Source organism: Salvia hispanica, chromosome 6, assembly GCF_029641045.1.
Source record: "Salvia hispanica isolate PSC_SH4W2 chromosome 6, Shi_PSC_v1, whole genome shotgun sequence".
NCBI classification, from domain to species: Eukaryota; Viridiplantae; Streptophyta; class Magnoliopsida; order Lamiales; family Lamiaceae; genus Salvia; species Salvia hispanica.
In genome coordinates this window covers 35549362-35575072 of record NC_142697.1, presented here as the reverse complement: position 1 = coordinate 35575072, position 25711 = coordinate 35549362, and the positions used below count along the sequence as shown (strand labels likewise).

Here is a 25711-nt window from a genome sequence, read left to right as displayed (position 1 = left end):
ATCTCTATAATCTGCCATTAGAAATTTTAGTTGAATGAATATATATACATGCAATACAACAACATCATGTTGTGTATTTAATCTTCAAATAATCTTTCTCATCACACACATGATAGACCTTGTGGATCATTTATTTGTTTGAGAATAAAGAAGGAATGGCAGAGAGGAGGATGAAGAACAGAGATAGAATGATGAGAAGAATTTGTCCAACTTTAAATGTGTTTCTTTTTTTAATAATGAGTCATCTTGGTTGAAAAAAATAAAAAAGAAAGAAAGTTGGTCATATTTGGTCTTTCATATTTGTCCCTTAAATTCTAAAAACAATCATACTTGTCCCTTAAATTCTTGATATTTGAAGGAACAACGGAGAAATTACACTAATTTCTACAGGTATAGTAAACTTTGGAGTTATAATGCATTAATGGCTAAGATAATGGGATAGTGGTAGACTGGAAATTCTGTTAATATTGGTTCTAGAGTCATAAAGTGGAAGAAGTCAAGTAAATTATGCATCCACTTATCAATCAAAAAGTAATTATGCATCCACTTATCAATCAAAATGTATACATCTCCTTTGTAAGGTGCATATGAACCTAAACAGTCTTATCATTTATGCTAAAGATGGAATGACCAATTTCAAAATAGACTATACTTGAATAAATATAAGCTAATTTCCATCAAGTTCTTTATTTTTCTCTTGACCACCACTTCTTTCACATTCCAACACTCATACTGATCTTGAAGCTCTTCTAGCATTTAAGAAATCCATACACCCAGATTGGTTTGACCTACCTAGACTTTAAAATGTGTGTGATCATATAGGTTTTCTGTGTAAATGTACGAAAATAATTTTGGACTTCAAAACGCAGATTACTGTTCATTTTTTGAACAGTTAAATGATTCTGTTCATTTTTTACGGAACAGTTAAATATGGACCAAAACACAATTTATATGCACAGCTAATATTTCAGTTAGAGGATTATCGTTGTTCATTTCAGTTTGTATTTCTATTTCCTATCATATTTCAGTTCGTGTGTATTACTTATCATGGCCCGGTCTTACACTCCGTATCAAATGGCGCGGAGACAGTGGAATGCACGCGGCTCGATTGATCGGAGGAGCGGTGGAAACCGTGCATACCGAGTCTGAAAGACTCACAACCCAATCCTCAAGCTGGAAGACTGAATTTGATGCTCTGGTTCAGGAGCTTTTGACTCGTTACTCGTCGCCCTTCAAACCACACAACATTCACCACCACAGTTCGCAACAATATAACCAAGTCTATACTCCATCCAGCAGTATGACACTTTTTGAGAAGCTAATGATACTGGCACAAATTTTTCGTCAGAGTTTAATGGAATGTACGATGGATAGTTTTGTCGTTAATTATGTTGAAAATTTTGTTAATGGACAGTAGACCCTTGACTTAAAAACATGCACATCACCAAGTCTTGAAGAAAAAATTTGAGTGTAATTTCCTTCACATTCTTCAAGTATGAGTCTGAACGCATGTTTTGGTTTTGGAAAACTAAGTAGATGATCTTCCTATTAAAACCTAGCTAGCAGAGCTGTTCTTTCTACTACATCAAAAACCCATGGCAAAACATATAATCTCTACTCCTTTCATCATTGTATTACACCTCTTCATCCTAATCACCACCATTCCCTCTTCACTTTCCAACAACCATACTGATCTTGAAGCTCTTCTAGCATTCAAGAAATCCATACACGATGATCCACTGCATGCTTTGAGCTCATGGAACGAAACGACACATTTTTGCCGGTGGAATGGCGTCTCCTGTAGCAAAAGGCATCCCAACAGAGTTGTCTCTCTTTCTCTGCGGTTTCAAAGCCTTGTGGGATCGCTCTCACCTCACATTGGTAACCTTTCTTTCCTCAGAATTATCGACTTGCAAAACAACACCTTCAACGGCCCAATCCCTCAGGAGATTGGTCGCCTCAGAAGGCTTCAAATGATCGAGTTTAGTAATAATTCTTTCGGAGGCGGGATTCCAACAAACCTATCACGATGCACAAATCTTAATTACTTGAATTTGATTGACAATGAGCTTAGTGGAGTCTTAGTCCCCGAGATAGCTTCTCTTGTCAACCTCCAACATTTAGGTTTGTCAGACAACATGCTTTCGGGCACCATCCCGCCATTCCTAGGAAACCTCACGGATCTCTTACGACTTGCATTTGGAGGTTGCGGCTTGCAAGGAGTTATTCCGGAGTCCCTCTCTCAGCTTAGAAGATTGCAGCTTCTAAATTTGGGTGGCAATAATCTAACTGGTATTATTCCATTAGGCCTTTATAATCTTTCAAGTATCGAAATTTTCATAGTTGATTCCAATCGACTCCATGGAAACATACATTCCGACATAGGCTCTACACTTCCCAAGTTGAGGATTCTTCAGTTGCACACCAATCACTTCACTGGAGTGCTTCCACCATTTTTATCGAACTGTTCCCTGATTGAACGCATAGAAGTAGCTTTGAACAATTTCACTGGGAATATGATAGATTTTACGAGGCTTTCAGCTCTTGAATTTCTAGTAGCTCAATCTAACCGTTTCAATGGAGATTTCGGTAGTATTTTTTCATCCCTAACAAACTGCACCAACCTTGCAGCTTTGGCGCTGATAGGAAACCAGTTCACTGGTTCATTACCAGATTCCATTGGCAATCTTTCTAATCGCTTGTGGTTCTTGGGTGTCAGTAAAAATCAGTTAAGTGGAAGCATTCCATCCAGTATAGGAAACCTTGTTGGTCTTACTGCTTTATATGCTGATACCAATAATCTAAAAGGTCCAATTCCTTCCTCCATTGGAAAACTTCATAGGTTGCAAGAAATCAGTCTCCATAAAAATAGACTCACATATGAGATGCCATTTTCATTAGGCAACTTGACTTTGTTGAACAAGCTCTACTTAGGATTAAACAATCTTTCTGGGAGTATACCTCGAAGTCTTGCCAATTGTACCAACTTGTTATTGTTAGATGTTTCAGATAACAATCTCAGTGGTTCAATACCTCCCGAAACTATTAAGCTTTCATCCATTTCCATTGCACTCGACCTATCTCGCAACGCCTTGACGGGAACTATTCCATCAGAAGTTGGAACTTTGAGAAATCTTGGGTACTTGGACTTGTCCGACAATAGATTGTCTGGAACCATTCCAATTGCTCTGGGCAGCTGCGTGATGCTCAGTGTGCTTTACTTGGAGAGAAATTCACTTCATGGTGAGATTCCTGATGTGTTGATGTCTTTGAGAGGCTAGAATATTTGGATCTTTCACAGAATAACATTTCGGGGATGATTCCTAGATTTCTTGTTGAGTTGCGCCTGTTGTATCTCAACCTTTCTTTCAATGAAATGCAAGGTGAAGTGCCTTCTATTGGAGTTTTCCAAAATGAAAGTGCAATCTCACTTCAAGGGAACCTAGACTTGTGTGGAGGTGTTGAAACCCTACATCTTCCTTCATGTCCATCCTCACAAAAATCAAAGAAGAAAGGTTTAGATAAAATCTTGATACCAACTATCGTCGGAGCCATATGCCTAGCGCTCGCAGTGTGCTTATGTTTGATCATTATCTACAAGCGACGTACACTGCAAAATATTGGAACCCCAATATTCCAACTTCCTGACATTTTGAGGCTATCCTATGGAGATCTCTTGAATGCCACAAATGGATTCTCCGAGACAAATCTAGTTGGTGCAGGTAGATTTGGATATGTGTATAAAGGAACTATCAATGAAGATGATGAGCAGACTGATTTGGCAGTGAAGGTTCTTAATCTTAACACACGGGGAGCTTGTAAGAGTTTGGCATCAGAATGCAATGCATTGAGAGGCATACGACACAGAAACTTGCTCAAGATTGTGAGTGTGTGTGACAGCACTGATTTTCAAGGGAATGATTTTAAAGCCTTGGTGTATGAATTTGTGGCCAACGGGAGCCTTGAGAAGTGGTTGCATTCTGACAATGAAGGCATGGGAACTCTGCCTCTAAGTGCTATTCAGAGACTGAATATTGCTATTGATATTGCATCTGCAGTCGAGTATTTGCATTGTGGTACTGAGTCCATAGTTATTCATGGAGATTTGAAGCCGAGTAACATTCTCTTGGATCAAGACATGGTCGCCAAAGTTGGTGATTTTGGTTTAGCCAAAATCGTTTCAAGCATTTCACAGAGCTTGCCATCCACGGAAGGAAGCAGTTCATCAGCAATAAAGGGTACCATAGGCTATATTGCTCCAGGTTTACTTTAAACTTAAACTTTTTAATTGACAAGATTTTTATGTCGATATTGTCGTATATGTATGTATTTTGATCAGAGTATGGCATGAGCTACGTTGCATCAACTCAAGGGGATGTATACAGTTACGGAGTTCTTGTGCTTGAGTTGTTCACAAACAAAAGACCAACAAGTGATGCATTCGAAGGGTGTCTAAATCTCCAAGACTTCGTTAGCACAGCTTTAACCGACTGTGTAATGGAAGTAGTGGATCCATTTCTGCATCAAGAACTTAATGTGGCTGAAAAGTATTGGGATTGCATTGTTTCAATTCTGAGGATTGGAGTGAGATGCTCGAAGCAGCTTCCAAGAGATCGCATGTCAATGGCAGAGGTTGTTAATGACTTGAAAAAGATAAGAAATGTGCTTCCTGTACACAGAAATGGCAGAAATGTTTCTCCATATCAATACTGAAAAATGTTTGTTTTTTATTACGTATTGCTTTAAATTTTGTTTCTCATTTTCTAATATTTGAAGTTGAACGTAAAATTTGTTTCAGTTGTAGCAGTTGTTCCGTATTTATGCATTGTAAGTGAAGTTTCTTTATGTTTTGTCTCTTTTTTATGTTATGATGTTATGAATCATTTATACATTCTTCAAGATTTGCTTATGATACAAGTGTAAATTCATTAAGGTAAATGAGATAAGTAGCACACACCAAATTCAATAATCCATGAGACTAGTATAACTATGTATGGATGATCAAACACAAGAAGAACTTAAGATGACGCTAGAAATTTTAGTTGTATGAATATATATGCATACAGTGTTATCATGTGTTGCCTTTAACGTGTCATTCTCATCATACACCCACACAATGGCGGATCCAGAAATAAAATATCGTGGCGTCGAACCACATTATAAATATTTAAATAATATTTATATTAATTATTTTTTAAAAATATATTTTAATATCAATCATTTATGCGAGTATGGATATTCTTAAAACAATATACTCCCTTCGTCGCACCCTTTGAATACAGATTTAAGAAAATGATGTTTAAAGAATTAAGTAAAATAAAATAAAATAGAAGATGAGATAAAGCAAAGAAGCAAAAAGATAAAGTAAACGAATAATTATGTTATATTTTTCCAAAAAAAGACTTATATTATTTGGGACATCCATAGAATATACGAGTCGCTTATGGCGGGATGAAATGAGTATACTTTTTTGTAACATTCCAAATTTTTTAAAATTAAAAATAATTCGAATATAAATAATAAGGTTGAAATTTTAAATTATAAAACTGAAATTAGAAAAAATTAAAAAATATTTACTTCATATAGGTATGTGTTTATTTAGTGATATATAAAAAATACATGTAACAATAATTAAAATATTAGGTGAGAATACACATTCAATGTAATTCTGAGAACTAATATAATAAATAAAGGAAAATTCAAAGGCCATTTTACAATTAGATTACATAATTCAAGATCACTAATCTTTTAAATTTAGCAAATGATGTCATTTAATTCTAGGTCCCTAGGTAAATGGAGTATTGGAAAAAAAGCAATAATGACAAATTCCGTCTCAATCCTCACCCATATTGCCAAACCCATTTCTTTTCTCTCTCCGGCGAAATTCCTCTGCCGATTGCCGCCTCCTCGACATCTAACGCCTCCGCCATGATTCCGCAGCCAGATTCTGGACTACTTCCGCCCCACTTTCTTTCTTTCTCTATGTGCGGTCTCATCTCACACTGCGTAAGGTGGGGGCGGAGATGCGAACGCCGTAGGGTCGGAGGTCGAAGAAAGGAGCTTTCCGGCGGCACTCCAGGGCAGGGTGGTGGGGTCGGCCGACCCCACTCGACCCCACCTGGATCCGCCGCTGCCACATGATAGTATTGTATTTATCCTTTAAATTGTCATTCTAATCACACACACACATGATAGACCCTTGTGGATCGTCATGTATGGACTTTTGTAGAGCTTCGAAATCATTATATTTGTTGGAGGATAAAGAAGGGATGGTAGAGAGGAGGATGAAGAAAAATAGAATAATGATAAGGGTAGGGATAGAAGGATTTGCAATGATTTTTTTCAAGTTGGAGGATAGTTTATGTTCTCAAGTATGTTCAAATATTATGTTACGTGTGAGTTTTTGTATAACGAGAAGTGGTTATGCACACTATGTGTTCGGCTAGTTATAATTCTACTTCCCCCATCGTGCGGATTGGATCGTTACCTGGTCCACCCAATAGCGAGCCAATGGAATGAGGTCAAATCCTAACCCAACCAAAAATTGTTGGGTTCTAATAGTTACTCTTTTGCAATAATTTAGGAAAAGATTAGAAATAATGGAAGTCATGATCAAATAGTTGTTTTTCAATATTCTTGTTTCATCCCACAAATATATACTTTCCTGTTCCAAGCTAGTCGTTTTATGCATGAGATAAAAAAAATTTATATTTTTAAGTTAAGGAGAGAAAATATCCCTAATCGAAGAATACTGGAGTGGCAAAATGATTTAGTGTGTCTAAACTATAATTAATTGACAAGTGAAATTCTTGAGGGATCCACCTCCAAGTATATATATAAGTTAATATTATTGAAATATTCTATATAAGACATGATATTAAAGAAGGGAAACTACCAATGAAATTTATAGGCATCGATCCTTCAGGTGAGATAAACATACATATATAGAGCCGTGGAGACGATAATGAATAAGATGAATAGAATAATTAAGGGGGTGGAGTCGGAAGGGTTCTGTTTCTAACATTAGTAAAATCATTTTTCTATACTTGTCCCTTAAATTCTTCATATTTGAATGAACGACGGAGAAATTACACTAATTTCTACAAGTATAGTCAACTTTTGAGACAATAAAAAAGTGGTAGACTGGTAATATGTTAATATTGGCTCTAGAGTCATAAAGTAAATAAATAAAGTCAAGTGATTATACATCCATCTTATCAATCAAAAATATACATCTTCATAGTAAGGTGCATATGGACCTAAAAAGTCTTACCATGTGAAGGGGCCAGGAAGAAAAATTAAAGATGGAATGACCAACAAAACCATACTTGAAGAAAATTAAGCTAATTCCCATCAAGTTCCGTCAAGTATGATCACAACTTTTATGTTGGGAAATTTGGGAGATGATCTTCAACTAACCAAAACTTGCAAAACCATTATACTTCCAATATACCATGGCAACACCATTCATCTCTATTCTCTACTCCCTTCCTTATTCTATCCACCCTTATTTTTCTCTTGACTACCACTTCTTCACATTCCAACACCCATACTGATATTGAAGCTCTTCTAGCATTCAAGAAATCCATACACCGAGATTGGATTGACCTACCTAGAATTTAAAATGTGTACGACCAAATAGGTTTTCTGTGTATATGTAGGAAAATAATTTTGGACTTTAAAAAACAATTTACTACTTAATTTTTTTCGGAATAGTTAAATATGGACCAAAACAAATATTTTAGACCAGAATCTAACAAACTGTAAAACCAAAACTTTTTATTAGAAATATATAAAATATCAATTTTGGACTTTAATCTTATGTCATTGTTTGTCACTGTTAACTTTTTTATTTTAAAAGCACTCGTAATAATAAAGAGAAACATGTTTACGTTTGTTACTGTTAACCATTTTTTGGTTTTTGAGTAGATGGTCCTTATATAATTAAACCAAGCTAGCAAAACTATTCTACCAGTAGAAACACCAAGAGAAACATGGCAAAACCTTCCATCTCTACTCCCTTTATTACTATTACTCTATTGCTCTTCATCCTCCTCACCACCATTCCTTCTTCACATTCCAACAACCACATACTGATCTTGAAGCTCTTCTTGCATTCAAGAAATCCATACATGCTGATCCATTGCATGCTTTGAGTTCATGGAATGGTGTCTCATGCAGCAAAAGGCATCCAAGCAGAGTCATCTCTTTGTCTCTGCAGTCTCAAGGCCTAGTGGGATCGCTCTCGCCTCACATAGGTAACCTCTCTTTTCTAAGAATCATCGACTTGAAAAACAACACACCTTCAACGGCCCAATCCCACAGGAGATTGGTCGCCTCAGAAGGCTTCAAGAAATCAAGTTTAACATCAATTCTTTGGGAGGTGGGATTCCCACAAACCTATCACGATGCAAAAATCTTTATTACCTGAATTTAATTAGCAATCAGCTCACCGGATGCATAGTCCCCAAGATAGCTTCTCTTTGTCAACCTCCAATATTTAGGCTTGATGAGTAACATGCTTTCGGGGACTATCCCACCGTTCCTAGGAAACCTCACATATCTCTCACGACTTGTAATTGGAGAGTGCGGGTTGCAAGGAGTTATTCCGGAGTCCCTCTCTCAGCTTAGAGGATTGCGGCTGTTAAATTTGGGTGGCAATAATCTAACTGGTACTATACCGTTAGGCCTTTTTAATCTTTCAAGTATCGATTTTTTCGTAGTTGATTACAATCGACTCCATGGAAACATACATTCTGACATAGGCTCTACACTTCCCAAGTTGAAGTACCTTTATTTGCATGAAAATCATTTCACTGGAACGCTTCCACCTTCTCTATCGAACTGTTCCCTAATTGAACGCATTGAAGTAACTTTGAATAATTACACTGGTAATATGATAGATTCAACGAGGCTTTCAGCTCTTGAATTTCTTTTTGCTGGATATAACCGTTTCAATGGAAATATAGGTACTCCCTCCTTTCCCTCATAGTTGAGGCGAAATTTTTCGGCACGGAGTTTAAGAAATGAATGTTGAGTGTCTTAAATAAATAGATAAAAAAGTAAGAAAGAGAAAAAGGTAGAGAGAATAAAGTAAAAAGTGAATAAAGTAGAGAGAATAAAGTAAGAGAGAGTAAAGTAAAAAAGAAAAAAAAGTTGCTATAAATGGAAATGACTCAACTATAAGGGAACTTCCAGAAATGGAAAAATGACTCAACTATGAAGGAACGGAGGGAGTATTATTTTATCATCCCTTACAAACTGCACCAACCTTTCAGCTTTGGCGTTGTTTGATAACAATTTTACTGGTTCGTTACCAGATTCCATTGGCAATCTTTCTGATCACTTGGTTCTGTTGTCCCTCGGTCAAAACCAGTTAAGTGGAAGCATTCCATCAAGTATAGGAAACCTTGTTGGTCTCACTAGTTTATATGCTCCTACCAATAATCTACAAGGTCCAATTCCTTCCTCCATGGAAAACTTCATAAGTTGCAAGAAATCAGTCTCCTTAAAAATAGAATGACACATGAGATGCCATTTTCATTAGGCAACTTGACTTTGTTGAACAAGCTCTACTTAGGATTAAACAATCTTTCTGGGAGTATACCTCAAAGTCTTGCCAATTGTACCAACGTGTCTTTGTTATATCTTTCATATAACAATCTCAGTGGTTCAATACCTCCCGAGATTGTTAAGCTTTCCTCTATAGGCATTGCTCTAGACCTATCTCATAACAATTTGACTGGTACTATTCGATTAGAAGTTGGGGCTTTGAGAAATCTTGGAATCTTATGGACTTGTCCCACAACATATTATCCGGTACCATTCCTTCTTCTTTGGGGACTTGTCCCACAACAGATTATCCAGAATCATTGTCTTTGTTGAACACTCTTTCACAGGAATTAAACAATCTTTCTGGGACTATACGTCCAAGTCTGGGCAACTGTAGCACCTTCTTATATTTAGATCTTTCATATAACAATCTCAGTGGCCCAATACCTCTAGAAATTATCAAGCTTTCCTCCGTTTCCATTGCAATTGACCTATCTGACAACATTTTGACGGGTACTATTCCATCAGAAGTTGGGGCTTTGAGAAATCTTGGGTACATGGACTTGTCCCACAATAGATTATCCGGAACCATCCCACCTTCTTTGGGGAGTTGCGTGGTGCTGGGTAAGCTTTACCTAGAGGGAAATTCTCTTCAGGGTGAGATACCTAATAGTCTCAATGCTCTGAGAGGTTTACAACATTTGGATATTTCGCAGAATAATCTCTCAGGGATGATTCCAAGATTTCTTGTCGAGTTTCGCCTGTTGTATCTCAACATTTCTTTCAATGAGTTGCAAGGTGAAGTCCCAACTCTCGGAGTTTTCCAAAATGAGAGTGCAATCTCACTTGAAGGAAACCAAGGCTTGTGTGGAGGTATTGCAATCCTAAACCTTCCTTCTTGTCCATCCTCACATAAATCCAACAAGAAAGGTTTAGGGAAAATCTTGATCCCTTCAATTGTCGGGGCCATATGCCTAGCGCTTGCAGTGTGCTTATGTGTGATCATTATCTACAAGCGACGAATATTGCAAAATGTTGAACCCCAATACTCCAACTGCCAGAGTTTTTGAGGCTATCTTACGGAGATCTCTTGAATGCCACAAGTGGATTCTCGGATACAAATCTAGTTGGTGCAGGTAGATTTGGATCTGTGTATAAAGGAACTATCAATGGTAATGATGAGCAGACTGATGTGGCAGTGAAGGTTCTTAATCTTAACATAAGAGGAGTTTGTAAGTGTTTGGCATCAGAATGCAATGCATTGAGAGGCATACGTCACAGACACTTGCTCAAGATTGTCAGTGTATGTGACAGCACTGATTTTCAAGGGAATGACTTTAAGGCATTGGTGTATGAGTTTATGGCCAACGGAAGCCTCGACAATTGGCTGCATCCTGAGAATGAAGGGTTTAGAGCTCTAAGTGCTATTCAGAGACTGAATATTGCTATTGATGTTGCATCTGCAATTGAGTACTTGCATTCTGGTACAGACACCATAGTTATTCATGGAGATTTGAAGCCGAGTAACATTCTCTTCGATCAAGACATGGTCGCCAAAGTTGGTGATTTTGGATTAGCTAAAATTGTGACAAGTATTTCACAAAACTTGACATCCACGGAAGGAAGCAGTTCATCAGCAATCAAGGGTACCATAGGCTACATTGCTCCAGGTTTACTTCAAACTTTACACTTTCTAATTGACAAGTTTTTTTACATGCATACATCTAAGTCCGTCGTCTATCTATGTATTTTGTTCAGAGTATGGCATGAGCCTCGTTGCATCAACTCATGGGGATGTATACAGTTACGGTGTTCTTGTGCTTGAGATGTTCACAAACAGAAGACCAACAAGTGATGCATTCGAAGGCTGCCTAAATCTCCAAGACTTCGTTAGCACTGCCTTGACGGACCGTGTAACAGAAGTAGTGGATCCGTTTCTGCATCAAGAACTTAATGTGGATGAAAAGTATTGGGATTGCATTGTTTCAATCCTGAGGATTGGAGTGAGATGCTCGAAGCAGCTTCCAAGGGATCGCATGTCGATGGCAGATGTTGTCAATGACTTGAAAAAGATTAAAAAAGTGTTTCCAGTTTATAGAAATGGTAGAAATGTTGCTTCTTACCAACGTTGAAATTGATGTTAGTTTATATATCTCTACTCCCTTCCTTATTCTATCCACCTTTTCATTCTTTTCACCACCACTCTTTCTTCACATCCCAACAACCATACAGATCTTGAAGCTCTTCTAGCATTCAAGAAATCCATACATGATGATCCACTGCATGCTTTGAGCTCATGGAACGAAAGAGTGCATTTCTGCAGATGGAATGGTGTCTCCTGCAGCAAAAGGCACCCAAACAGAGTCGTCTTTCTTTTTCTGTGGTCTCAAGGCCTTGTTGGATCGCTCTCTCCTCACATAGGTAACCTTTCTTTCCTTAGAATCATTGACTTGAAAAACAACACCTTCAGCGGCCCAATCCCTCAGGAGATTGGTCGTCTTAGAAGGCTTCAAGCGATCGAGTTTAGTAACAATTCTTTTGGAGGCGGGATTCCAACAAATCTATCACAATGCACAAATCTTTATTACCTGAATTTGATTGACAATGAGCTCACCGGAGGCATAGTCCCCGAGATAGCTTCTCTTGTCAACCTCCAAGCTTTAGGCTTGTCGAAAAACATGCTTTCAGGGACTATCCCGCCATTCATAGGAAACCTCACCGATCTATCCCGACTGTCGTTAGGTTCTTGCCGCTTCAAGGGAAAGATTCCAGAGTCGCTCGCTAAACTTGGAAGATTGCAGCTGCTAGTTATGAGTGACAATGATCTAACTGGTTCTATTCCATTAGGCATCTATAATGTTTCAAGTTTCGAGGCTTTCGCATTTGATTTCAATCGACTCCATGGAAACTTACCTGTCGACATAGGCTTTACACTTCCCAAGTTGAGGTACCTTTATTTGAGTTCTAATAATAATTTCAGTGGAGTGCTTCCAGCTTCGCTATCTAACTCTTTCCTCATTGAAAGCATACAAGTAGATGCTAAAAGTTTCATCCGATACATGATAGATTTAACTAGGTTTCCAGCTCTTGAATGTCTTTCAACTCAATCTAACCATTTCAATGGAGATATAGGCAGTATTATATCATCCCTCACAAACTGCACCAACCTTAAAGGTTTTGGCGCTGTTTTTGTTTATAAGTAAAATGCAGAAAATAAAAGATTATTGCATAAAGTTAAAGATGGGGAGAACTTTAATGACTACATTGTGAATGACTGGGTCAATTCTTTCAATGGTTACACAACCTTTTATAGCTCCAATTCTAACTATACATGGAAAATATATCTGATTATACTAATATCCTTTTTATTTGATTTTCCATAATCTTTAATTGATTTCCTTCTTTATTCTTGCCATAACTTCATCTCTTGATTTCTTGTTTTCCAATTAATTGATTTCTCCATTCCAACACTCTCCCTCAAGTTAATTGATTTCTCTATTCCAACATTTCATTCCATTGACAGTTTATGCTCGTATCATAAAGCTTCTTCAATTTATCATTGATAATTTATACTCGTATCAAAGAGTTATTGAAAGTTTAAACTCATTTCAAGGAGCTCTTCATTCATCATTGAAAGTTTAAACTCGTTTCAAGGAGTTCTTCAATTTTTCTTCATTGAAAGTTTAGGCTCTTATCGAGGAGCTCTTCAATTTTTTGTTGACGGTTTTAACTCGTGTCAAGGAGCTCTTCAATTTTTTTTGGCAGTTTTAACTCGTGTCAAGGAGCTTGTCTAAACAGTTTTAACTCGTGTTTGGGAGCTTGTTTAAACAATTTTTACTCATATTTAGAAGCTATCTTAGATAGTTTTAACTCATATCAAAGAGCCATCTTAGATAGTTTTAGCTCATATCCAGGAGCCATCTTAGATAGTTTTAACTCATATCAAAGAGCCATCTTAGATAGTTTTAGCTCATATCCAGGTTAGATAGTTTTAGCTCGTATCCAGGAGCCATCTTTGACAGTTTTCACTCATATCAAGGAGCCATCATCTTTGGACTGAAAGTTTAATTTACAACTCAAAGCTTAATTTTTGTGTGGCTAGCCTTTGCTCCGTTCCACTATCGTCGGCTTCTTGGACCGATCAACTCTTCTCTTGCTACTGGCTCCACCATCAACGGCTCTTCTCATCCTTTCTTCTCGTCCATAATCAGACTTTGCATTCTGGCCAGAAGACCATCATAGCCTATCTCTAGTCAATCAGCATTAGCACGCATGGCCAATCCAACTGAAAGCAATATATCTCAATTCCACTGCCGCTTCATATGCATTTCCTCATCGACATCATCTCCATCCTCATCACTAGCAACATCAATATCATCATCTTCTAGATCTCCTTCTCCTTCTTCTTCATCATCTTCGTTCACAACACCCCCAACTGTGTCTCCAAAGCAACAGGTTCCTCTTGTTCCTCCAGACGACATATTCCCCATCGATTCGATGCAGAGCCTAGACTTTATCGACAATCGTGCACCGCGCCTCCTTCATGATTGCTCTTTCTCCGGTTAACTGGCCTTCACTGCACTCACCACAATGCTGGTATAATTGGAGATGAATCTTCCAGCAGGTTACTTCCTCTCCCCCTCTACCGGATAATTCTTCAACTGCTTGGCCTCCTTTCCTGAATTTTGTCTTCTTGACAACAACCTGTTTATAGACACCAATTCCGATGAGTAATCATCGAACTCTGCGGAGCCTTTGCTCCATAGGTTCTTCTTCTTATCCGGCTGTGGTAGTCATCTCCGGATAGTTCATGGAACATGTTAATCCAGAATGTTTTCATGTCCACGACCTCCTCCATCGGGCGTATGCCTTTCCTAATGGTATGATCTTTCCTCTCCGGTGGTCGTTCCATCATTGGCATATTCATCTGATTTGAAGGGGAATCGTCCGGTCGAATACCTTATTCTCTCCCCCTCGGCCGGACGTTCCTTGAATACAGATTTTATCTCTAGATCTAGGGCTCGCTGCCATCTCTTTATCGGCGCTCCCACCGACGTCCAATCATCACGTTGCTGCTGTGTGGGTCGCCGTTGCTTGCGGTCTGTGCCGTTCCCTGCTACTGTTCGCCGTCGGCTGGAGCAGCCGCTGCTGGAGCTCACCGAGGTCACCCCGCTGCTGCTGTCCGCTGGAGCTGCTGTCCAGATCAGTTCGGGCAGCCACTGCCCAACGTTCTTCGTCTCGGCAGTCCCTTTTCTCCCAAAACTTGATAGGAACTTGGAATTGTTTTCCTCTCTCTTTCTTGAACAGAAAATATGGTGTGGACAACTTTGTGAATTGTGGGAATAGCCAATTGATATTTGGTGAACTGTTTCTGATTTTTGGGTCCAAATTCTCGGACTTTTTTTTTTTTTTCTTTTTATGGGTTTTGAACAAACTAAGAAGGATTGTTAGCTGCTCTGATACCATGTTGAAAAGTAAAATGCAGAAAATAAAAGATTATTGCATAAAGTAAAAGGCGGGGAGAACTTTAAAGACTACATTGTGAATGACTGGGTTAATTCTCTCAATGCTTACACAACCTTTTATAGGCTCCAATTCTAACTATACAAGGAAAATATATTCTAATTATACTAATATCCTTTTTATTTGATTTTTCATAATCTTTAATTGATTTCCTTCTTTATTCTTGCCATAACTTCATCTCTTGATTTCTTGTTCTCCAATTAATTGATTTTTCCATTCCAACAGTTTGGAAACCATTTCACAGGTTCATTGCCAGATTCCTTTGGCAATCTTTCTAGTTACTTGAGGTACCTGGACTGGACCTCAGTCAAAATCAGTTAAGTGGAAGCATTCCATCCAGTATAGGAAGCCTCGAGAACTGGCTGCATTCTGAGAATGAAGGCAGGGGAGCTCTAAGTGCTATTCAGAGACTGAATATTGCAGCTGCAGTTGAGTACTTGCATTGTGGTACTGACTCCATAATTATTCATGGAGATTTGAAGCCGAGTAACATTGTCTTGGATCAAGACATGGTCGCCAAAGATGGTAATTTTGGTTTAGCCAGAATTGTTTCATAGAGCTTGCCATCAACAGAGGGTAGCAGTTCATCTGCAATAAAGGGTACCATAGGCTACATTGCTCCAGGTTTACTACAAACTTTAAACTTTTTAACTGACAAGTTTTTTATATGCATATAGCTAAGTCCGTCATCTATGTAGTTATTTTGTTCAGAGTATGGCATGAGCTATGTTGCATCAACTCAAGGGGATGTATACAGTTATGGAGTTCTCGTGCTTGAGATGTTCACAAACAAAAGAGCAACAAGTGATGCATTTGAAGGCTGCCTAAATCTCCAAGACTTTGTTAGCACAACCTTGACAGGCTGTGTATTGGAAGTAGTGGATCCATTTCTTCGTCAAGAACTTAATGTGGATGAAAAGTATTGCGATTGCATTGTTTCAATTTTGAGGATTGGAGTGAGATGCTCCAAGCAGCTTCCAAGAGATCGCATGTCGATGATAGAAGTTGTTAATGACTTGAAAACGATTAGAGATACATTTCCAGGAGTTTTGATCTATGTAAAACTCATTCTTAATACAAAAATACAGAACCAAGCATACAGAGGTCATTTTTAGGTCATCGTAAGCTTATTTTTATGTCATTATAAGAAGGATGACATAAAATGATCTTAACATGACCTCAAACCCAAATTTTATAATATGACCTAAAACTTCTTTATAATGACCCATCGTGTTTTTCTTTAATTATTGACCATTAGATTGAAAAATCTCATGGTCAGGATTTGGTTTGGATTTTGTATTGAGATGCATTTTTGTATTGATCATTTTCCAGTTTATAAAAATGGCAGAAATGTTGCTTCATACCAGTACTGAAAAAGATGTTCGTTTCTATGTATGGCAATATTTTCAGTTGTAATTGTTGGGCAGTTTCCCTGTTTCCTTGTTTGTTGTAAAGGTAGTTTCTTTATGTTGTGTCGCATTTCACACACGCACATGATAGACCCTTGTGGATCATTATATTTGTTGGAGAATAAAGAAGGAATGGCAGAGAAAAGGATGAAGAACAGAGATAGAATAATGAGAAGGGTAGAGATGAAATTTTCCATAATGTGAGTCCAACTTTAAACGTGTTTCGATTTTTAATAATGAGTCATTTTAGTTGGAGCAAATAAAAAAAAGAAAGTGAGTCATATTACGTCTTTCATATTTGTCCTTTAATTCTGAATACAATCATACTTGTCCCTTAAATTCTTCATATTTCTACGAGAATAGACAGCTTTGGAGTTATAATGGCTAAGATAATGGGATAGTGGTAGACTGGAAATACTGTTAATATTGGCACTAGAGTCATAAAGTGGAAGAAGTCAAGTAAATTATAGTACATCCATCTTATCAATCAAAAAGTATACCTCTCCTTTTTAAGGTGCATGTGAACCTGAACAGTCTCTTCATTTATGTTAATGGGGCAGAAATAATAAATTAAAGATGGACTGACCAATTCCAAAATAGACTATACTTGAGGAAAAATAAACAAATTTCCATCAAGTTCTTTCAAGTATGAACACAACTTTCAAGTTTGTTTCAAACAACTCATGTTATTACTGCAAATAGAGAGCTAGCTAGCCCACATATGTATTGTGCTTGATTCATGAGATTGAATCTCATAACTCAATCCTGAAAAAATTCTATAAATAGGTGGGTCTGGAAAACTGTTGCCGTAAATGGGTCGATTTTTTTTTTTTTATTTCTACAAATGGGTGTTACGCATTAACACGCGGTAAGGATCTCCTCATTCACTTTTCCTACTCCACTCCTCACCCACCTCTTACAATACAATAAAATAATATTACAATTATAACCAATTTTAAGTAGTGATGATGGATTATTTTATTGCATTGTGAGGTGGATGAGGAGTGGAGTAGGAAAAATGGATGAGGAGATCCTTATCGGACAGCACATAGAACATGCCATTCCTCCCCTGTTCTGGACTCCTCCCTGCCTCGCCCCCTCCTCCCTGCCGTCGCAGCACCCTCCCCTGCCCTCACGGTATGTTTATCTCTCTCTATCCCTATTGTCCCTTTGCCTAGGGTTTGTGTAGTTTGTCTAAGGCTTGTGCACTTGTTTGTAATTGTTTTTTTTTTAGAAGAATTGAGACAAGAATATGTTCATAATAATGCCAAGTCTCAATATTTGCTGAAAACCTCCACATTTTTCAACAGCCCACGGAAAATAGAAGAAAAATTGAAGTGTGTTCATAGTTTTCTCTTGCAAGAATAAGAGTGTGATGTTGTATGGCCCTTATCTCTAAAAGCCCAATTGCCAATGTTTAGTAACCGGGCCCAATATCCAGTGGCCCAGTTATGTATGTGTTTGGCCCAGGTGGTGTTTGAGTGAAGCCTTTAACCTCCTAACCCTAGATCTCTCTCATTCATTCGGTTTCTCTCCCTTCTCTCTCGGCTGTGCTCTGCATTTCTAGGATTTTTCCCTGAGTGCTTTCTCTGTGCCTTGGCTTGAGAACTCCTTCCTCTCTCTTTTTTTCCTGAGTGTTTGAACACTAGTGAGTGTGTGAGTGGTGTGTTGGAAACCTCTGGTTTCTGGTTTGTGATTTTTGACCTTGAGAGGTTCCTGGCGGCTAAGGGTGTGCGAGGAGAAACCAAGAGAGTGTGGTTTGTAGTCTTGTGTTGGTTCGATTGCAAGGCTACTGGATCTAGGGTTCTGAGATACATCATTGGTGGATTGTGGTCTGCCTGTTGCTTCTTCCTCTTGTGGCAAATCAAGCTGAGATTTGGGGATTTGTGGGCTCGATGATAATAGACCTGTGCGGTTGTACGTGGTGCAACTTGAGCCTACTGTTTTTCAAGATCCTCTTTCGCTTTACTCTTTTCTTTGTCTATATTTTAGGCTTTGATTGTTTCCTTGAAGTTACTAACCGTTTATTGATGTTTTAGGAAGATCTAATCAAGTAGTTGCTTAGATCTTGTTCTTTCTTGTAACTGATCTGTTTAGTGAGGGTTGATCACCTCACAAATTGTGTAGACTTCGGTTGTTCAACCTTAGCCTTCGGCTGGTCGATCCCTAACAGTGGTATCTGAGCCACGTTAGGATCAGCCAAGGCTAGTGGTTAGCTTCGTTCAAGGATCCGGCCTTCTCAGTGAGTTTTCTGGTAACTTCTTTTGGGTACAAGAGATCTACGCGAGATCTCTTGCTCTGGTATTGCCTTATTAGCTCTGTTTTCGTTGGATCCTCTTGTTTTTTCCGTGAGTATCTGTGTTTTATTTCCCTCTGGCCTGTCTGGTTGTTTGTTGTTGTGTTTTCTTGGTGAGAATAACCTGAGGTGTTGGTGTCATAGTTCAGTAGGAAGCCTATTAAAACTTGTTTGCCACAGAACTTCCTCAGTGTGACCCCCTGCGCCCTTGATAAATCAAGCGATTGTGAACTGGGAAATCCACTGATTGAATGTTCTAGGGTGTTAAACTTCCCTCTGGACTTTGTTACTTTTAGTGACCCTGCATTATTTTGGTTACTTTCATTGCAGCTTCTGTTTTCTGTCTGTGTTGCTTGTTTTCTGTGTTTCTTTTGAAAACTGAGTGGTGGTTGGTGTTTTTTTTTCTGTGTTTTCTGTGTAAAAATGGCCAACCTCCCTTTTGGACTCATTCCTTTCAATGGAAAGAATGATTTCAGTATTTGGAAACAGAAGCTGAAATGTGTTTTACTTCAGCAAAAAGTGTTTAAGGCCATTGATGGGAAATTTTCTGATTCTGATGATGATGCTAAGAAAGCTGAGATAAATGAACTTGCCTGCTCTACTATCCTTTTGAGTTTAAGTGACTCTGTTATTAGGAAAGTTGGTGTTATAGATAATGCCAAGGATATGTGGGATAAACTTGATGAGTTATATACTGAGACTTCTATGTCTAACCACATGTACTTGCTTGAAAAGTTGTTTAAATTCAAATTGGATTTATCCAAGGATATTGATGACAATATTGACACTTTTTCTAAGCTTGTGCAGGATATCAAGAGATTCGGAGACAAAACAATTGATGAGTATACTAATATTGCTCTCATGAACTCAATACCAGATTCTTATAGTGATGTCAAGGCTGCAATTAAGTATGGGAGGGACACAGCCTCCCTGGACTTGATTATTAGTTCCTTGAAGTCTAAGGAACTGGAATTGAAAGAAAAATCTGACTCCAAAGCTGCTCTTAATAAGGCACTGCAGGTTAGGGGGAGATCCACTACCAAGCAGAAGGACAAGAAGTCCAATGAGAAAGGGTACAAAAAAGAATCACAGGAGTAAGTCCAGATCTTCTTCATCTCAGGACTTCAAGAAGTCCAGGAGGTGTTACAATTGTAATGAGCTTGGTCACTACAGTAGAGAATGCCCCTTGAAGAAGAATAAGAAAAATGGTGACAATACCAATGACAATACTGAGATGATTGCTAATCTGGCAAAAGCTGATGATGATAATGGTACCTGTTTTATGCATTATGACATTATGTCAGTTAATGCATCCTTGCTGAATGAGTTCAGTAAGAATGAGTGGCTAGTGGACTCTGGCTGCACTTATCATATTTCACCTTTCAAAGAGTTATTTACTGAATTTACACCTGTTACTAATAGTTTTGTCTCTATGGATGACAATAAGAAGTGCAGGATTGAAGGCATAGGTCAAGTGTGCCTCAAGTTCAACTCTGGAACAATTTATACTCTCAAGAATGTGAAATATGTGCCCAACTTGTGCTACAATCTTCTATTCTATGCCTCTCTTGAGGCAGAAGGTTTGGAAGGCAAATGGGGTAATGGTGTCATGAAAATCTTTAAGGGTTCTTTGTGTTTGTTTAAGGCTAATAGAAAATACAACATGTATGTTTGCACTGCTAAGCCCTTATGTGATATTTCTGTTGCCCATGTTGTTAAGGAGATTAACACTATTCTGTGGCATAATAGATTAGGACATATGAGTGAAAAAGGCATGCACATTTTGCATTAAAGTGGATATCTATGTGATAAAGATGTTAGCATGCCTCTTCCCTTTTGTGATACATGTGTGTTGGGAAAGCAGCACAGAGTTTCTTTTCACACCTCTATGCCTGTATCTGTTAGTAAAGATGTGCTTGGATACCTGCATGCTGATGTGTGGGGGCCTTCATCTGTTACTTCACATGGGGGGTGCTCTTATTTCCTATCTGTGGTTGATGACTTTTCAAGAAAAGTCTGGGTTTTCCTTTTAAAGCATAAGTCTGATGTGTTTGAAAAGTTTAAAAATTGGATATGCTTTGTAGAGAACCAAACAGGAAAAAAGATTAAAACCCTTAGGACTGATAATGGCTTGGAGTTCTGCAACTCTCAACAATGATCTTTGTGTGACTTCAGGAATTAGGAGACATAAGACTGTCCCCTATACACCACAGCAAAATGGTGTTGCAGAGAGGATGAACAGGACTCTGTTAGAGAGGGTTAGGTGTCTTCTTTCTTTGAGTGGTCTGTCAAAAAAATTTTAGGGTGAAGCTTTACATACTGCTGCTTATTTGATAAATAGATCCCCTTCTGTTCCTTTGAAGGGAAAATGCCCTGAATCTGGTTTTGCTGGAAAACTGTGAGTCTTTCACACCTTAGAGTTTTTGGCTGTAGTGCCTTCATACACCAAAAGACTGATAAATTAGAACCTAGGTCTAGGAAAGGTGTTGTCTGAGGCTACCCTGAAGGTGTGAAAGGTTATAGAATTTGGTTGAGGGTTGAACCTGGTTTTAAAGTAACCATCAGTAGGGATGTTGTTTTTAATGAGTCTGATTTCCCTTGTCTTTCAAAAACTTTAAAACCCAGGTCAGATGATGCCTACAGTAAGGTGGAGGGTGCCCCAAGTGAGGTGGAGGGTCCTATTATCTTTGACTCTGTCCCTAATATGTTTGATGCTGATTCTGGTGTTGATAATGTGCCTGATAATGTGCCTGAAAATGTGCATATTGATGTCCCTACTAATGTTGTTGATAATGATCCTATTATTGATGATCCCCCTGAGAATGCTTCTGCAAGGGATGTTCCTCCCACTAACAGTGATCTCAGGGATTATGTGTTAGCCAGTGATAGGGTAAGAAGGACAAATACAGACCAAAGAGGTTTGGTGAGATGAACAACTTACTGGCACTAGCTTTCAATGTCTATGAATCAGATGGGGATGAACCCCAATCCTACAAGCAGGCCCTAAAGTCCATGTTTTATCCAAAATGGCTGATAGCCATGGAGGATGAAATGAACTCTCTGATATTAAATAAGACTTGGATTTTAGTCCCTGAACCTGAAAATTGTTCTGTTGTTGAGTGCAGGTGGCTCTACAAGCTAAAGCAAGAAGTTGATGGTGTGAGATATAAGGCAAGGCTTGTGGCCAAGGGCTACACTCAACAAGAGGGGGTAGATTATACTGAAATCTTCTCCCCAGTGGTAAAATTTACTACAATTCGCATGATGCTTGCTCTATGTGCTTATTTTAACTGGGAGCTTAAGCAAATGGATGTGAAAACTGCTTTTTTACATGGGGAACTTGATAAGCCCATTTATATGTGACAGCCTGAGGGGTTTGTCAATTCCAAATTTCCTAATCATGTATGTTTATTAAAGAAGGCTCTCTATGGCTTGAAACAGTCTCCTAGGAGATGGAATATCAAATTTGATCAGTGTATGCAATCTCTTGGCTTTTCCAGAAGTGCTTTTGATCATTGTTTGTATTTCAAAAATCTGAATTCTGTGCCTGTCTTTCTCCTTTTATATGTTGATGACATGTTGATAATGGGTCCTAATTCCAAAGATGTTAAATATGTTCAAGATATGCTCTATACTAACTTTGACATGAAGGATTTAGGCAATGCTCAAAGGATATTGGGCATTGACATTGTCAGAGATAGGAAAAAGCATGAGCTGACTCTACACCAAAAGTCCTATGTAAAGAAGATTATGTCCAAGTTCAATATGGTAAATGCTAAACCTTCCACAGTCCCTTTGGCTGCCCATTTCACCCTCAGTAAGGATCAATGTCCTAAAACTGAAGAAGAAGCTCAGAAAATGAAAAGTATCCCATACTCAAATGCAATTGGGTCAGTCATGTATCTCATGGTGAGTACAAGGCCTGACATAGCATACTCAGTGTCTTGCCTATCAAGGTATATGTCCAATCCAGGACAACCTCATTGGGAAGCACTTAAGTGGTTACTTAGATATTTGAAACATACTTCACATTATGGTCTTCACTATTCTAAGTGTACAGATTCTACTGACTTGTGTGGTTTTGTAGATTCAAACTATGCTAATGACAGGGATAAGAGGAAATCAACCACCTCTTATGTGTTTACTCTGGGTGGATCCTGTATAAGCTGGAAGTCACAGCTCCAGCATATTGTGGCACTGTTCACAACTGAATCTGAGTACATTGCCATCACAGAGGCAATGAAGGAGGCTCTCTGGTTAAAGGGGGTTGCTGGGGAACTTAAATTCCTCAAGAGTCCTGTTGTTGTATACTCAGATAGTCAGTCTGCAATTCAAGTGTGCAAGAATCCTGTCTTCCATGACAGGACAAAGCACATTGATGTGAGGTTCCACTTCATCAGGGATATTGTGGAGAAAGATGAGGTGCTGTTGGAGAAAATTCATACTGACCACAATCCAGCAGACATGGGAACCAAGTGCTTATCAGTTGAAAAGATGCTGACATGTATAAGAAAGCTCCATATTGACTCAGGATAGGTAAATGGTCAGGTATACTTCCTTGTGAAGATTCTTTACTGTTTATGCAATTGTTTTTACTTTGTTTATAAACTGTAAATGTTTTCTTCCCTTTGGAAGTGGTGACTTACTAAAGTTTTTCAAAATCAGTAAGTCTTTATAGGCAATGATGAATGGCACAGTGTCAACCCCTCTCAGCTTTTGAAAAGACCCAAGGTGGAGATTGTGATGTTATATGGCCCTTATCTCTAAAAGCCCAATTGCCAATGTTTAGTAACTGGGCCCAATATCCAGTGGCCCAATTATGTATGCGTTTGGCCCAGGTGGTGTTTAAGTGAAGCCTTTAACCTCCTAACCCTAGATCTCTCTCATTCATTCGGTTTCTCTCCCTTCTCTCGAATTAGCTGTGCTCTGCATTTCTAGGGTTTTTCCCTGAGTGTTTGAACACTAGTGAGTGTGTGAGTGGTGTGTTGGAAACCTCTGGTTTCTGGTCTGTGATTCTTGACCTTGAGAGGTTCCTGGCGGCTAAGGGTGTGCAAGGAGAAACCAAGAGAGTGTGGTGTGTAGTCTTGTGTTGGTTCGATTGCAAGGCTACTGGATCTAGGGTTCTGAGATACATCATTGATGGATTGTGGTCTGCCTGTTGCTTCTTCACTCTTGTGGCAAATCAAGCTGAGATTTGGAGATTTGTGGGCTCGGTGATAATAGACCTGTGCGGTTGTACGTGGTGCAACTTGAGCCTACTGTTTTTCAAGATCCTCTTTCGCTCTACTCTTTTCTTTGTCTATCTTTTAGGCTTTGATTGTTTCCTTAAAGTTACTAACCGTTTATTGATGTTTCAGGAAGATCTAATCAAGTAGTTGCTTAGATCTTGTTCTTTCTTGTAACTGATTTGTTTAATGAGGGTTGATCACCTCACAAATTGTGTAGACTTCGGTTGTTCAACCTTAGCCTTCGGCTGGTCGATCCCTAACAAAGAGTCTACGAAATCTTTCAGGTAACTCTGTCTATCTCCTTTCCCACTTCCAAGATTTGATTTTTTGCTATTTTCTTGTTTCAGTTATGTCTATTGATGTTAAAACTGAAGTGGGTTCTCTTGTTTTTGCTGTTTTTTGTCATTAGGTGATGCTTTGAGTGTTTTGGGGCTGCTGGGCATTTTGGGGGAGTTGAGATTTTGCTCAAAGACTTGATTCATTAGATCCATCAAGAAAATGAGGTGTCAAGAATGATGAATAGTTGGATTTATTGTTAATTTGGTGGAATTTGGTGATGGCTATTATCTTGTTTTTATATGCATATAGCTAAGTCCGCCTTCTATTCATGTATTTTGTTCAGAGTATGGCATGAACTACGTTGCATCAACTAAAGGGGATGTATACAGTTACGGAATTCTAGTGCTTGAGATGTTCACAAACAGAAGACCAACAAGTGATGCATTTGAAGGCTGCCTAAATCTCCAAGACTTCGTCAGCACAGCCTTAACCGATCGTGTGACAGAAGTAGTGGATCCAGTTCTGCATCAAGAACTTAATGTGGATGAAAAGTATTGGGATTGCATTGTTTCAGTTCTGAGGATTGGAGTGAGATGCTCGAAGCAGCTTCCAAGAGATCGCATGTCGATGGTAGAGGTTGTGAATGACTTGAAAAAGATTAAAAAAGTGTTTCCAGTTTATAGAAATGGTAGAAATGTTGCTTCTTACCAACGTTCAAAATGATGTTAGTTTATATATATAGGCAATATTTTCAATTGTGATTGATGGGCAGCTGCTCCTTGTTTGTTGTAAAGGCAGTTCTGTTAACTCTCAATTTATTCTCATGTTATGTCTCATTTTTATATTCTTCAAGATTGGATTAGTTTACAAGTGTGAATTCATTGAGGTAAATGAGATAAGTGGCACATTAAATACAGATCAAAAAACAAAACGTAAATTCAACATGGTATTCACTGTGATACAAAACTGAAGCAGAGAGTTTCAAAGAAAAGAAAAAAACTCAGTCAAACCCGGAAAAGAAGATTCCTGTTGAAGTGAGCTATAAGAATGCCAAGAGTAGGTCATGCAATGATAGAGAAGTGGTTCAATGCTGAACTTGCAAGATGAACTGGAGCTGAGCTGTAGTGGACTGTTGGAGTTCAAAGTTAGTTAGTTACAGATATTTTCAGCTTCGATTACTTGAACTTTGCTATGTAGTAGTATAAATAAGGTGAGAATAGCTAAGGGCTAGCAATCGAATCTGAAAATAACTGTAACTAACTCTGAACTCCAACGGTCGACTACAGCTCAGCTCCAGCTCATCTTGCCACCTCAGTGCCAGCTCAGCATTGAACCACTTCTCTATTTCTCTATCATAGCACAACCTACTCTTGCCATTTTTAGATCACTTCAACAATTCCAAAACACATACCACAACAATCGGC

General features: G+C 38.5%; 3 pseudogenes; all 3 read left to right on the top strand.

The window, feature by feature from the left end:
* Window positions 1–1958: 1958 nt before the first annotated feature.
* On the top strand, window positions 1959–4713 carry LOC125206727 (uncharacterized; annotated as a pseudogene).
* A 3281-nt stretch (window positions 4714–7994) lies between these two features.
* LOC148923722 (uncharacterized) lies at window positions 7995–11699 on the top strand (annotated as a pseudogene).
* An 81-nt stretch (window positions 11700–11780) lies between these two features.
* Window positions 11781–25146, top strand: LOC148923721 (uncharacterized; annotated as a pseudogene).
* The last annotated feature ends 565 nt before the right edge of the window (window positions 25147–25711 follow it).